General features: G+C 34.5%; 1 protein-coding gene and 1 non-coding gene across 4 annotated transcripts in view; one reads left to right on the top strand and one right to left on the bottom strand.

Annotated features, from left to right (window-relative positions):
• Positions 1-15381, bottom strand: part of Micu3 (mitochondrial calcium uptake family member 3) — an 88314-nt gene that overhangs the window by 58966 nt on the left and 13967 nt on the right. The gene's annotated exons all lie outside the window — the stretch shown is intronic.
• LOC111756621 (small nucleolar RNA SNORD74) lies at positions 12469-12541 on the top strand. The gene has a single exon (XR_002791052.1). It is a non-coding gene; the product is annotated as a small nucleolar RNA SNORD74 (small nucleolar RNA).

Here is a 15381-nt window from a genome sequence, read left to right as displayed (position 1 = left end):
TCACTCTGTTGGAGATTTTCTTTTGACATGCAACAACTTTTTAATAAGACAAGATCTCAGTTGTTGATTCTGGGAAGTATTTCCGATGCAGTTTGATTCCTGTTCATGAATTCTCTACCTACTCCTACGTCTTCAAGATTTCTACCTACTTTATCTTCTAGAAGTTTTAGTGTGTCTGTTTTAATATTTAGATCTTTGATACATTTTGACTTTAGTTTAGCAAGTGGTGACAGGCATGGGTCTAGTTTTAGTTTTTGGCACATGAGAAAACAGTTTTCCCAGAAGCACTTAAAGAGATTATTTTTCTTCCAGGGGACATGTTTGGTTCCTTGGTCAAAGAAAAAGCAGCTTAGTGTGTTAGTAGTTGTGGTCTTATTTTCTAATCTATTCCACTGATCTTTAGGTCTGTTTTATTCCAGTACCATGCTGATCTTGTCACAGTAGTTCTATAGTATAACTTCACGTCAGGGATTCTGATGCCTTCTGCCTTGCATTTGTTGCCTAGGATGGCCTTTGTTATTCTAGGTCTTTTCTGGTTCCAGAATAATTTTAGGAATTTCTCTAGATCTTTGAGGTATGTTAATGGTATTTTGACTAGAAGTGCATTAAATCTGTATAGCAATTTTGGGAGAATGACCATGGTCATAATGTTTGTTCTTCCTATCTATGAATAGAAAAGTCTTTCCATTTTTTGAGATCCTCTTTGGTTTCTTTTTTCAGAGTATTGTAATTTCCACTGAATACAATTTTTACTTCCTTTGTTAGATTGACTCTTAAGTATTTCAGTTTTTTGGATGCTATTGTTAAAAGAGTGTGGCTTCTCTTAATTCTCTCTCAGTGAGCTTGTTGTTTGTGTACAGGAATGCTATTGATTTTTGAGTGCTGATTTGAATATAGCTACATTACTGAATTTGGTTATTATACCTAGAAGTCTTTCACTGGAGTTTTGGCGGTCTTTTATGTACAGTATCATGTCATCTGCAAATGATGATAATTTAAGTTCTTCCTTTTCTACTCTGCTTTTATTTCTCTCTCGTCTAATTTCTTAGCTGATGTTTCTAGCACTATGTTGAATACGATTGGTGATAATGGACAGCCTTGTCTTGTTTTTAATTATAGAATGAAAGATTTAAGTTTTTGACCACTTAATATGATTTTTCTGGCTGTTGGTTTGTCATAGTTTGCTTTTACCAGATTGAGGTAAAGACCATCAATTCCAATTTTCTGTAGGATTCTTATCATGAATGAGTGTTGGACTTATCAAAGGTTTTTCTGCATCTATCAAAATGATCATGTGGCTTTTATCTTTGGCTCTACTGACAATGATGTATTATGTTTATTGATTTGCATCTGTTGAACCATCCTTGTATTCTTAGGATGAATCCCTTTTGGTCATGGTGTATAATCTTCTTGATGACTTACTGCATTCTACTTTCCAGTATTGAGGATTTTTGCATCTATGTTCATTAGGGAGACTGGCTTGTAGTTCTCTTTTTGGGCTGGATCTTTCTCTGGTTTTAGCATTAGGAATGAGTTAGAGAGAATTGCTTCCCTTTCAATTTCACTAAAGAGTTTGAGGAGGGTTGGCATTAAGTCTTCCTTGAATTTCTTATAGAATTCAGCAGTGAACCCATCAGGACCTGGGCTTTTCTTTGTTGGTAAGGTTCTAATTACATTTTCAATTTCATTAACTGCAATTAGGTTTTTCAGCAGTTTTACATCTTCTTGATCCAGCTTTGGTAATTCATATGTGTTTAGGAATCTATTCTTCTTTGTTATCAAACCTATGTGAGTAAAGTTTTTCAAAGCAGATACTGATGATCTTCTGTATTTCCACACGGTCTTATTGATTGCTTCCTTTTCATTCCTTATTACATGAATTTGAGTTTTTCTTTCCTTTGTCTAATAAGATTGGTTAGGATCTTAACAATTTTATTTATTTGTTCAAAAAACAAACTCTTTGATTCACTAATTCTTTGTATTTTTTACTTAGTCTCTATTGTGTTGATTTTTGTTCTGATATTTATAATTTTCTCCCTTCTTTGGACTTTGAGCTTGACTTGCTCTTCTTTTTCTAGATGTCTGAGGTGTAGCATCAGGTTATTTGTCTTTATTCTGTTTTCCTGATGTGGGAATTCACTGCAATAAATTTTCCTCTGAGGACTGCTTTCCTTGCATCCTACAGATTTTGTAAGTTGCAACTGTATTTTTGTTTGCTTGTAGATATTAATTTCTTCTTTAGTTTCCTCTGTGATGCATTGACTGTTCAGGAGTTTATTATTTAATTTCCATTTGTTTATGGAGTTTTTGCAGTTTCTTTTGTCATTAATTTCCAGTTTTATAGCACTATGATTAGATGATATGCATGGAATAACTTCAATTCTTTTTTTATTTCTTAAGCATGTTCTATGGGATAGTATAAGGTCTACTTTAAAGAATGCACCTGAGAAAAATATATATTCTGATATTGGGTGGAACATTCTGTATACATTTACTAAGTCCATTTGTTCAAAAGTTTGATTTAATTCTGTTCTTTCTTTATGTTTGGTATAGTTGAGCTGTCTCTTTGTGTCAAAGGGGATTAAGGTCTCCCATTATAATTGTATTATTGCTTGATTTTTTGTTTCTATTAATACTTGTTTTACACAGCTGGGTGCTCCCATATTTGGTGCATATATATTTAGGATTGTTATCTCTTCTCCTTGTCTTCCCCTTATTATGTAGTGACCTCTTTATCTCTTCTCATCATTCTTGGTTTGAAGTTCACACTGTTTGCAAACAAAACAGCCACTCCTGCCTTTTTTTGCGGGGGGGGGGGTCCTGTTGCATGAAGAATTGTTTTCCTTCCATTGACTTTCAATCTAATAATTTCCTTTTGGGTTAGCTGGGTTTCTTATATACAGCATACGGTTGGATGTTGTCTCTTGATTCATTCTGTCAGTTTGTTTCTTTTAATTAATGAGTTGAGGCCATTAATGGTTATAACTGATATATACTGGCTTATTTTTGTCACATTATCTTCCTGCTGTTGATTCTTTACCTTTTCCCTGTTTGCCTTGCTTAGTGTTTTCTTTTGGGGTCGTTGAGTCATAGTTATTATGTCTATCTAGAATATCTTTTGGTATTCTTTGCAGGTCTGACTTAGTGTTCATGATGTTCTTCAGCTATTCTTTGTCATGGAAGTATCTTATTTCTCCACCAATGTTGAAGGACAGTTTTTCAGGGTACATCAATCTAGGTTAGAAGTCATTTTAAGATCTGAAATACTTCACTTCATGCTCTTCCTGACTTCATTGTGTTGAGAAGTCTGCTGGGATTCTTATGGGCATTCTTTTATAGATGACTTGTGTCCTCTCTCACAGCTTTTAATATTCTATGCCTATGTTGAATTTCTGGGATGTTGACATTGGGATGTTGATATGTTTTGGTGCAGACTTATTTTGGTTATGGCTAATTGGAGTTCTATATGCTTCACTTATCTGTATGTCCATTTCCTTTCCCATGTTTGAGAAATATTTGGCTATTACTTCTGTAAATAGTCTTTTGATATCATTTGTGTTGCCATCTTTTTTGTTTATACCTATCAATCTTACGTTTTTTTTTTTTTTTTGCATCATCTTGCAACTTGAAGTTATTTCCTGATTCCTTGTTATTTTTAAGACATTTCTTGTTCACTAGCAATCTTGTCTTCAAGGTCTGAAAGTCTATCTTCACTTTCATTGAGGTGGCTTTTTGCCTGTTTTCAAAGGAATTTTTGATTTCCTAGATATCTCTTTGAACCTGTTTCATGCACTGTTTCTTTCTTACATTGTTCTTTCAAGGTTTCCATCTTTTTGTAGTGCTAATTTTTTTAACTATGTCTTCTTTAGATGTGTTCATTTCTTTTATTATGCTTAACATTTCTTCTTTTACTTGGGAGATTATTTCTGATATGAGTTCCTTTACAGCTTCATGTTTCTTAACTTCAGTTGCTATCATTCCAGAAGTTTCAGGTGTATGACTTACATTTTCTTCTATGTCCACGTCCCCTAGGCATGTTTGGGATGGGCTGGAGGATTGAGATTGTATTTTGCTCTTTCATTTTGATGTTTTCCTGTATTCCCCTGGAAAAGCTGAATGAAAGGTCTCACTTGCATTCTCGTTTTAAGATGTCTGTCCATACTGCAGGGAGTTTCCTCAGTTGAACAGGGTTCATTAGGCAGGCCTTACCAGGCCCCTAGTGGTATGCAAAGGCACTTCAAGTTGGGGGAGTGAACTGGGAGTCAGACCTTTAGCACACCTGACATGGCACTCCAAAGCTCCCCAGCTGCTTGCAGTTGCTGGGAGGGACTTTACCAGGTTCTTAGTGGTGTACCAAGGTTGGAAAGCTAGATGGAGTATGTTGTACAGGCCTTCATCTCATGCCACACGGTGTACCAAAGCTCCCCAGCTGCTTGGGGTTGCTGGTTGAGGCCCTACCAGGTTCTGAGGAGTGAGATGCCAAGGCTGCATGGGGGAGAGGAGGAGTTTGCAGTGTAGGCCTTTGACTTGTGCCACTCCAACCTTTTATTTCTATATTTTCTCTTGGTTATTTTTGAGTGGTGAAGTTGTGACCTTAGTATATTTGCTTTGTATCTAGCTACTTTATTAAACTCCTTCATTAACATTAATGACTTTTTTCTTGAATTTCCTAAGTAGATAATTGTGACTTCTTTCAAAATGGTGACAGTTATAGCTTTCCCTTTCAGTATTTATACTTCATTGTTTTAATTAATAGCATTTTAGGTCTATAAAAGTGATGTTGAATAGTATCAGCAGTATTAAGCAATCTCTACTTGTTCTAAGTTTTACAGAGAATTTTTTTTTTTAGGTTGGCACTGGGGATTAAACTCATGACCTCATGCTTACAAGGCAGGTACTTATGCCACTGAGCTAAATCCCCAGCCCTCAGGAGAATTTTTTAATAAATCACCAATAAAAGTAATGTTTGCCATTGGCTTTGATAATTATCCCCAAGTTTGTATCAGACTAGGGGTTTTCCTGATCACTTCTGTTCGCTGAAAATAAATTATTTTAAAGTTAGAATGGTCCTTAGAGATCATTTGGTCTTCGTTTCAACTTTACCAAAATAAGATCATAACTACCAGTGCCCAAACAAAAATCTGAAATTTACTGGCAAGCAGAAGTACAAATAGAAATTGCCAAACAAAACCTCAAAATGTATTTACACAACTATTATTTAAACTCTTTTAATCATGGGTAGTTTCCAGAATGAGTATTTAATATTAACTAATGAGATAGTCTTCATGCTATGGAATCAGTGCTATGGAAGATTAAAACTGCTTCAGGGACAAATGAAAATATGTAAGTTTAGTTTAATCATGCTCTGCTTACATAAGCCCCATTACTTGCAAAATTCTCAAGTCTACATCCTTATTCTCTGCAGTTTATTAACAGATTATTTTCAGAGTGAAAGATCTAATGGTACAAGATGAAGCTTTTATTTGATCATTTTTATTGTGACAGAGTTCTGATCAAGTTAAAGTTCACAGTATAGGAAGCTGATATAGATGATGAAATTCTGAAACAGTCCATGAAGTTCTGAGGCAGGAGGCTTAATTGAGACTGCTGAGGAGGTTATGACATCTGGTGGCTAACAAAGAAAACATATTCCTCTATAGCCAAACAACTGGTATACCAATCTCATCCCACTCCACTGTTTTGAGGTAAAAACAGAAAGATCTCCAACCAGACTTTGTCACCATACCTCACCATCTTTGTTTTAGACAAAACCAGGAAGGCTCTGAGCCAGTATGAGTCACTTTTTTCCCCTGAGAACTCACTGAAGGTAACTGAGACCCTCATTTACATGCTAAAAGAAATACTAAGGGGGACTGCAGGACTCTAGGTATAAAACAGAGTGAGTGCAAAACCAGGTTCCTGTGTTTCAGAATTGCTTCATGGTCATGCACCATGTGACTGCTACATTCCTTATACAATATTAATGATTTTACAGAAAACATAATCGTGCAGTACAAGCACTGGGCTTCTCTGTCTAGGGAACAGCCTCCTTGCTGTTTGTCTATAGGCCATCCTGTTACTGTAATCTGTGTGATGCTAATAAATTCTTTCTCTTTTGTTTCCTACTGGCTGTGTGTGATTTTCATCTTTCACAAGTTTAAAGAATTCATGGAGTCAGTGACAGACTTTATGGTGAATCTCTAAAGGGCAGCTATAGGTCACCTGACTAAAAAAGTGTCAGAAGGAACTCAGACCTTCAAGAGACAGCTTGCTTTTGAATTCTGCAAAGGTTAAAAAAATTGAAACCCTCTAATGTTACATTATGAACACTTATAAGAAACCACAAATAAATAAAAGTGGGAAATTATATCAACCAGATACTGTCCCTCTTATCATGTGGACAGCTACAAATGTCAGTGATCTTAAACTATGTTAATATTCTGGGCTTTAAGAAACTACGGCTGTTGCCCTGAAGCACACCAGCATGAAGCTGTCATTAGGTATAAAATCCTTATACTGCAAAAAGAGTTAATATAAGTACATCTGTATTCACTGGCTAAGACTTCATTTTGAACATCATTTTGTTTACTGAAACACAACTTTTAAAATTTCTTTCTTTCTTTTTTTGGTATCGGGGATCAAACTCATGACCACATGCTTACCAGGCAGGTGCTTATGCTGCTGAGCTACATACTCTGCCCTTAAAATTAATTTCTAAAGCCAAAAATTAACCTAAGTTTCTTTAATACTTATTTTTCAGTGAATGATACATTTTCCTTCAAAATCACTACTACAGCAAAAACTTATCAATAAATATACATGGAAGTCACTCTGGAAAACTAATCTGAACATCAAAAGGTCTGAATTATGTTCATTTACTTATTAAAATATTAATTGATAAAAAGAAAATTATCAATTCAATATCATGCATTTTAAAATGGAAGTCTTTCAAAAATGGTAACATCAGATGTTATTACTTGTGAAGTAAAGGGATGAGAAACTGAAAAGGGTTATAAAAGTCAGTCATTTAAGAAATTCATTTAAACTCTATAGTTTGAAAGTCAAAATAAAAAATACATATTTGAGAAGTTAAGGAAGTTATAATCTTTAAACTATTAAGAAATACTAAAGAGAAAACACTTTTGCTTTTATCTACTCCAAGAAAAATATAGCTTATATCTACTATCAAGAAATATATAGCCTGAAAAGCTCGAGAGAAGCAGAATAGATGGGGCTGAAAACTGAGTAGGCCCCTTCAAAGAAGTGTATTTGTAAAACAATGTAAGTCAAAGTTTCCAGTTTCATCTTTCCTGGATATGCTTCTTCGAAATGGTTATCATGAAGTCAAATATTTTCTCTGCATACATTCTTGCAGAGAATGTGGAATGACGTGGAAATTTTCAATAATGACGTGGCATTATCAATAGACTAACGAAACTTAAATTCAGAAAGATTGAAACGTAAGCTTTTGTTAGGTAGTAAGAGGAACATCAAATCATGGAGGTTATATATAGTTTATCATTTTAAAATTTTTTCTCTAAAAATTCTTAAAAGATTCAATATAATATGGCTTGTACCTTGAACTCTTGTTTTCATATCAGTCTCTGGCACCAATCCTGTCTCAAAATGGAGGTAAACAAGTACTTTCAGGCAGGGATTTGAGTGTTGCTTGTCCTAGTTTAGAGGAACTGAGCTCCTGATTTCCTAGTTTTGGCCTTGGGGTCTCATCCTTAATTTTGCAGTTTCTCAGTACCTGGTTCCTTCCTGTCAACCTATGCATGAGACCTTTTCCTGTCACTTCAATAGCTTACCCCAGAACTGCAAAGCATGCTGTCCTAAATCACTTAATGCAAGGCCTCGTTATAATGCTTATTCCCCAGACTCTGTCTGGTACAGAGCTCTGCTATTAACTCACCTAATGGTTGTTTACTGCTAGAATGTCATGAAATTAAACTAATATTAGCTGGTCATAACGGTGCATGTCTGTAATCTTGTCACTCAGGGGGCTGAGGCAGAAGGATTGCTGTGAGTTCGAGGCCAGCTTAGGATATAAAGTGAGTTCAAGGATGGCCTGAACTGCATAGTGAAACCCTGTCTCAAAAAGACCAAAGAGAAATTAAGCTAATATTAACCAAAATCTAGGCCTAATTAGTTGCTAAAAATGAGAATAATTTCCATGTGTCCCCAGATGAGCTCTATAAAGTTTACTGGTGGTCTCTGAGTGATGGCCAGTTCCAGTAAGATGAAGGTAGCCATCAGTACATTTCTAGACAGTGTCAAGCAGATGAAATTTTGTTCTGTATTAGATGGAATGTGGTTCTTTTATTTAGACTCTCAGGAAGGCCACTTGGTAGAAAAACTTCTGTGTTGTACCTTCTCTATTGTATAATGTAATACTCTAAATCAGCATTTAAACTTGTGAAGCCTCAGCTATATAGTGAAATCCCGTCTTAGACAAAACAAAAACACAAAAAAACTCCAAACAAGCAAACAACAACAAAACTGATAAAAAAGAATCTAAAACACTAGTGAGAAAAGTACATTATGAATCATGAGTATATTTTAAAATACATTTTTTATTTTTAATTGACAAAGTATAAATATTTGTTGTATAGAATGTGACATTTTAAAAAGGGTAACTGACATTTATCACCTTAGATACTTATTGCTTGTGTTTGAAATATTCAAAATCTTCAACTCAAGCTCTTTTGAATTATTCAGTTGTTATCAACTATAATTATTTACTGTACTACAGAATAAAAGATTTATTCCTAGTATTCAACTGCATGTCTACATACCCACCAGCCTTCCTTTCTATATCTCTTACTTTGCAATAACCCTCCCAGACTCCAGTAACTACTATTTGATTACTTAAATGAGATCAATTCTTCTATATTCCGTAAGAGTGAGATCATGTAGTATTTATTTTTATATATGTGGCTTACTTTACTTAACATAATAATCTCCAGCTTCACCCATGTTTCTTAAAGTCAAAAGTTCATTCTGGCTGAATAACAGATTTTTTTCCCATTTATGCATGCATCAGTTGTTGGACACTAGGTTGTTTCTGTTTCTTGTCTATTCTGAATAGTGCTGCAATAAGTAAGGGAGTGTGAATGTCTCTTCAATATCCTGATTTAATTTCCTTTAGATATACCAGTAATCAGACTGCTGCATTACACTGTAGTTCTAGTTATAATTGTTTTATTGTGTCTCCCAGGATTTTAAAAATTTCATTATTAGTTTGTAATGATTGCATTCATCAGTTGGGCAGTTGGTATGTATACATAACGTATCTTAATTATTTTTACATCCTTCTCCCTCTATTCCCTCTCTCCTCCCTCCATTTCCAAGGTCTTCTTACATTTGTAAAAGATCTATCTCCCTGTGTTATTATCTATTTCTTTGCCTTTTATTTATACTTAGGCTTCATATATTAAGCAAAATCATGATATTTAAGCTTGAGTGTCTGATTTATTTATCATTTGATTTCAAGGTATATCAATTTCCCTACAAATGACTCAAATTTACCTTTATTTACAGTATAGTACTCTATTGTGCATAAGTACATTTTCTTTGTATATTGATTTATTGATGGATCCATAGACCACATCCAAGATTTAGCTATTATGAGCTGTGCTGCTAAAAATGGGTACGCATTATAACTTTAAGTCAGGAAGAGATATAGAAGGGGGATAGCTGCATCAAAGTGAATTTCTATTTTTATTTTTTGAGGAATCTTCATATTGACTTCCATACTGGTTGCACTAGTTTATATTCCTACATACCATGTAGAAGGGTACTTTTCTTCCCACAGCCTTGCAGGCATTTGTTTCTAATTTCTTGATAAGAATCATTCTTTCTGGAGTAATATGGAACCTCAGTGCTTTTTCAATTTACAATTTCTCTAATTGCCAAATAAGTAGATCGTTCTTTCATGTACTTATCAATCATTAATAATTTATATTTCTTACAAGCTCATTCATTTCAGTCGCTCACTTTCAAAAATTGGGTCTTTTATTTTGGGGAATTTAATTTTCTGAGTTCTTCATATTCTCTATATATTAGTCCTCTTTCCAGGAGTAATTAGGAAATTTTTTCACCATTCTGCATGCTGTCTTTCTGTTGGTTATTTTGCTGTATAGAACCTTTTAATTTGACATAATCCCATTTGTTGACCTTTAATGTTATTTCTTGTACAATATTCAGATTCTGTTCAGAAAGTTTCGGCTTATGCCTATTTCTAATAGATTAAATGTTTCTAAGATAATATTTAGATGTTTGAGTCATTTTGATTTTAGTTAAGTACATGTTGAAAGATCTAGATCTAGAGTCAATCTTTTACATCTGTATAGTCAGTTTTTCTAGCATCACTATCAAAGAGGTTATTTTCTAGTATATTATGCCTCTTTTTAAAGATTAGAAAGTCTGGCTTAGGTTATTTTGGTATCCTCTATTTTTTTTCAATGATCCACAGGCCTGTTTTTGAACCAACTATACTGTTGTAATCACTGTTGCTTTATAGTATGTCTTCAAGTCTGGGATTGTGATGTTACATATATTGCTTTTGTTACCCAGGATTGCTTTTACTATACTGGATCTCTTCTAATTCCATATAAATTTTAGGATTTTTTTTTCTCTAGCTCTGTGAGAAATGTTGGTATTCTGATTGGAACTGCATTAAATCTGTACATCAGTTTTTGAAGGATAGCCATTTTGATTATCTGATTTCTGCCTATCCAGAAGTGGGGTTATTTTTCTATATTCTAATGTCTTCTTTGATTTACTTTTCCAGTCTGATGTAATTTTCATTGTAGAAGCTTCCTTGGTTAGGTTAATACCTAAGTACTTAGTTTTTTTCAACTACTATGAATGTCACAGTTTTCCTAATTTAGTTTTCACTAAGTATCAGTGTTTAGAATGCTATTGGTTTTTGTGCATTCATTTTGTATCCTGCTACACTTCAAAAATTTGGTTATCAATTCTAGTTTTGTGAAGCTTTTTTTGGGGGGGGGTTGTAAGGATCATATAATTTGCAAATAGTGATACAGTATTTTGACTTCTTCTTTTCCTATTTTATATCTGTCTTACTTCTTTCGCTTGCCTGACTGTCCTGGTTAATGCTTTAAGCACTCTCTTCAACAGAAGTGGTGACAATGGACACCTTTGTCTTGCTCCTGTTACTGAATTTTGTGAGAAAGCTTTTAACTTTCCCCCATTTAATATGATAATGGAAGTCTACTGGTCAAAATTATTTTATTTAAGATATTAATTATTAAGATAATTATTATGATATTAAGATATTAATAAGATATTAAGATATTAATTATTAATATTATTAATTATTAAGATAAAGACTTTCTATACCTATTTTCTTCTAAGCTTTTAACATGCTGGATTTTGTCAAAGGCCTTTTCTCCATCTATTTAGATAATCACATGACTTGTGTCCTTGTTTTTGTTTAGGTAATTAAATATATTTATCAATATGCATGTGTTAAACCATTCTTGCATGCTCGGGATAAAACCTACTTGGTCATGGTGTACCGTCTTTTTGATGATGTGTCACATACTACTTCATAGTATCTTAATGATTTTTGCCTCTGTGTTCATTAGAGCAACTGGCCTATAGTTGTCTTAGTTGGTTGGATTCCTGTCTGGTTTGGGGATCTGGATAATGGTAACTCTCATGAATGATTCTGAAAGTACTCCTTCCCTCTCAATTTCATTAAAAGTTTGAAGAGTTATTGTTAGATCTCTCCTGCAGTTCTTGTGGAATTTGGCTATGAATCCATCAGGTCCTGAGCTTTTCTTAGTTGATAGTATTTGTGTTGTTTTACTGCTTCAATTTCATGTCTGTTACTGGATCATTCAAAATTTTTAAGTCTTCTTGGTTCATTTTGGAAATTCGTATTTATCTTGGGCTCACTCCATTTCTTCAGAGTTCTCGAATTGTTTGGTATACCATATAGATTGGCAAAGTAGTTGCTAATCATTTTCTTGAGTTTGGTAGTGTCCATTGCAATTTCACTTTTTTCATTTCTAATTGCATCAATCTTTGTATTTTTTCTTTTTTTTGGTAAGATTGGCTAAGGATTTGTCCATTTATTCTTTTAAAGAATCTCCTCTTCCTTTCTAAGCAGCTTGAATTAGCTTGTAGTTGGTGGTTTACGACTTTATTGAGCTTAAGGGTTTTTTTTTTTTTTCCTTTTTGGAGATGAACCTCAGTCTTGAATGTAAGAAAGGCAAGCTCTCTGGTGCTGACCCATACCTTTAGTTCATCTTTGGGGTTAATAAATCACCTTGATTTTGGGACCCATTTCTGTTACACTGAGATCACCCAAAACTGGCTAATGTTTCTAGGCCAGTCCCTTTTGCAGGGCTCATGAATATGGGGAATTCTGCATTGGGTGCATGCGCAATCTTACAGTGAGGGTTTTGCAGAGCAACTATGGAGATTTAGGCTTGTATGCCTTGCTAATGATGAGGCCTGTGCTGGTAGGGACAGTGATGATGAATGCCAAGAGCTCTGATGGTGCTGCAGGAAAGAAAGAAAGAAAGAAAGAAAAAGAAAGAAAGAAAGAAAGAAAGAAAGAAAGAAAGAAAGAAAGAAAGAAAGAAAGATTGAAAGAAAGAAGAATCACCTCTTCAATTAATTGACTCTGTATTTTTAGTCTCCATTTCATTAATTTCTGTTTCAGTCTTTTTAATTTCCTCCCTTATACAAGCTCTGGGTTTGGATTGTTCTTGCTTTACTAAGCTGTATCATTAAATGACTTACTTGGGCTCGTTCTATTTTTCTGATGTGGTCATTTACCACTATAAACTTCTCCGGTAGAACTTCTTTCAGTGTGCCTCATAAATTCTAGTGTTACACTGGTATTATCATTTAAATCTCAGAACTGTCTTCTTTCTTAATTTCCTCTGTGACTCACTCATTATTCAACAGTGTGTGGTTTAATTTCTATGTCTGTATGGTTTCTTTTGCTACTGATTTTTATTTTCACTATACTATGGTCTGATAATATGCATAAAATTTAGATTCTTTTGCATTAACTTACACATGCTTTATTAATTAGTGTCTATTTTTGGAGACAGTAACATGTGCAGCCAAAAAGAAACGTGTCCTCTGTTGTTGGGTGGAACATGCTCTCTCTATATCCATTAAGTCCATTTGTTCGAAGGTTTGGTTCAACTCTGATGTTCCTTTATTGAATTTTCTGTTAAATCTATTTGTGATAGTGGGGTATTGAGGTCCTCTATTATAATTGTGTTGATGGTTATCTTTTATGTCCATTAAAGTTTGTTTTATAAAGTTGGGCTCATCACAATTGGGTGAATATATATTTGCAACTGTTAACTCTTCCTGTTGAAATGGTCCATAAACCTCATGTAATGTCCTCTGCCTCATTTCATCAGCTTTCACTTGAAATCTTTTTTGTTTGAAAGCTACTCCTACTTGTTCTGTGGTTGCTATTGTGTGGAAAATTGTTTTCCATCCTTTGAGTTTTAGTTTATGAATTTTTCTTTGTGTTACAGGTGTTTCTTGTATATTACATACCAATGGACTTTGTTTCGTTTCATTCCAATGTGTCTTTTGATTGGTGAATTGAGTCCACTTACACTGACACTGATAACTGACAGGGACTGCCTTAGTCCTGTCATTGTATTAATTTCCTATTACTGCTTTGCTTTCTTTTCCTTTTACTCATTTGCTAGTCCTTCTGCTGGATACATTTTACTGGTCTTTTGGCACTGTTAGCTTCATTTATATCCTTCAACAATTTCCTTGAGAATCTTTTGGGCTATCAGTTTGGTGATCAGGAATTACTTTAGGTTTTCTTTATCAAGGAAGTATCTTATTTCCCTACCAATTTTGAAAGATAATTTTGCAGGACATTACAATCTGGGTTGGAAGTTGCTTTCATTAAAAAAGTTGAAACACTTCATTCCATGCTCTCCTTGCTTAAGAACTGTTCAGAAATCTGTTATAATTCAGATAGGTTTTGCTTTATATTTAATTCACTGCTTTTTACTAGCAGCCTTTATTTGTTGTATTTTATCTCCAGTATTTTAATTATTATGTAGTATGGAGTGGATTTTTTTTTTCTGATCATGGCTATTTGAAATTCTGTATGTTTCACTTACCTGAATGTTAAATTCTTTTTTCATGTCCAAAAAGTGTTCTGCTACTACTTGTGTACACAGGATTTTATGCCCTTTGTGCTGTCTTCTATTTTTTCACTAAGTCCAATACTCATAAATTAGTTCTCTTTGAATGATCTAGGAGTTGTTGGATTCACTTTTCATGTTCCTTTGTTGTTTTTAAAGTATCTCTCATTAATCACTGACCACCCTGTCCTCTAGATCTGACACTCTGTCTTCACGCTAGTTGCTTTTGCTACCCATACTTACAGTCAAGTTTTTAATATCCTGGATTTGTGTTTGGAAATTTCTTATGGACTACCATTCTTTTCTATACTTAGCATTCATGTTTTGCATTTCTTTTTTTAGCTTTCCTTGCTGTTTACTAGTGGCTTCTCTGGGTTTCCAAATCATTTGTTTTGTTACAGTCATTATGTGATTAGTTACATCTTCTTTAAATTTGCCACGTACTTTAAGAAGCGGTTTTACAGGGGTTCAGTGGCATAAGCACCTGCCTTGCAAGCAGGCAGTTGTGAGTTTGATCCCTGGTACCGATAAAAATGAAAAAGACAAAAAAAAAAAAAAAAAAAAAGAAGAAGAAGCGGTTTTACTTCCCCTGGGACCCTTTCAGACATATATGCTGGGTAGCATATGATTTCCTCTCTCTCAGTGTCTCCTGTACTGATTTGGGGGCAGTTGGGAGTTTTTGGCATCATTTTGTTGCCTTTTTTTTTTTTCCTATTTGTATTTTTTTTTTTCCTGGAAGGAGGGTTGTTTTTTGTGCTGAGGTTTGCAAGCTATTTTTCCTAGTGCTGCATTCTTCAAGAGCAAGTCACAGTAATGTTTCTGACTCCTGCCCCAAGGCAATCCAGATGTTGGTACAGAGACACAACCAATTGCCAGCCACTATCAGGTTACCTCATCTATAGTAGTAAATTCAGTGAACAATGACATCAACCATCAACTAGATATAGACAAACCCTAGGAATCATTCATGAACAGTCATTCACCAAAATAAAGACTCTGACTGGTGAAGACAGTTAGGCCTTCACTTATACTGATGTATAGTAATTCAGAGCACTGATTTTTGCTGGGTGTTGGCAGCAATGCCAGAGCTCAAACATGATATCAGACTCAGGACTACCTCTTCTGATTTCTCCCACCAAACCTGGCCTCCCACCACAGAATACAGGCCCTGTGATCTTCCTGGTCTGAGCCCAGGCCTCCCAGAGGATAT

The sequence above is a fragment of the Cavia porcellus genome, unplaced genomic scaffold, assembly GCF_034190915.1.
Source record: "Cavia porcellus strain 051 isolate PalLab524CR breed Dunkin Hartley unplaced genomic scaffold, mCavPor4.1 scaffold_24, whole genome shotgun sequence".
In the NCBI taxonomy this organism is placed as follows: domain Eukaryota; kingdom Metazoa; phylum Chordata; class Mammalia; order Rodentia; family Caviidae; genus Cavia; species Cavia porcellus.
This window is presented reverse-complemented; position numbering and strand designations above follow the sequence as displayed.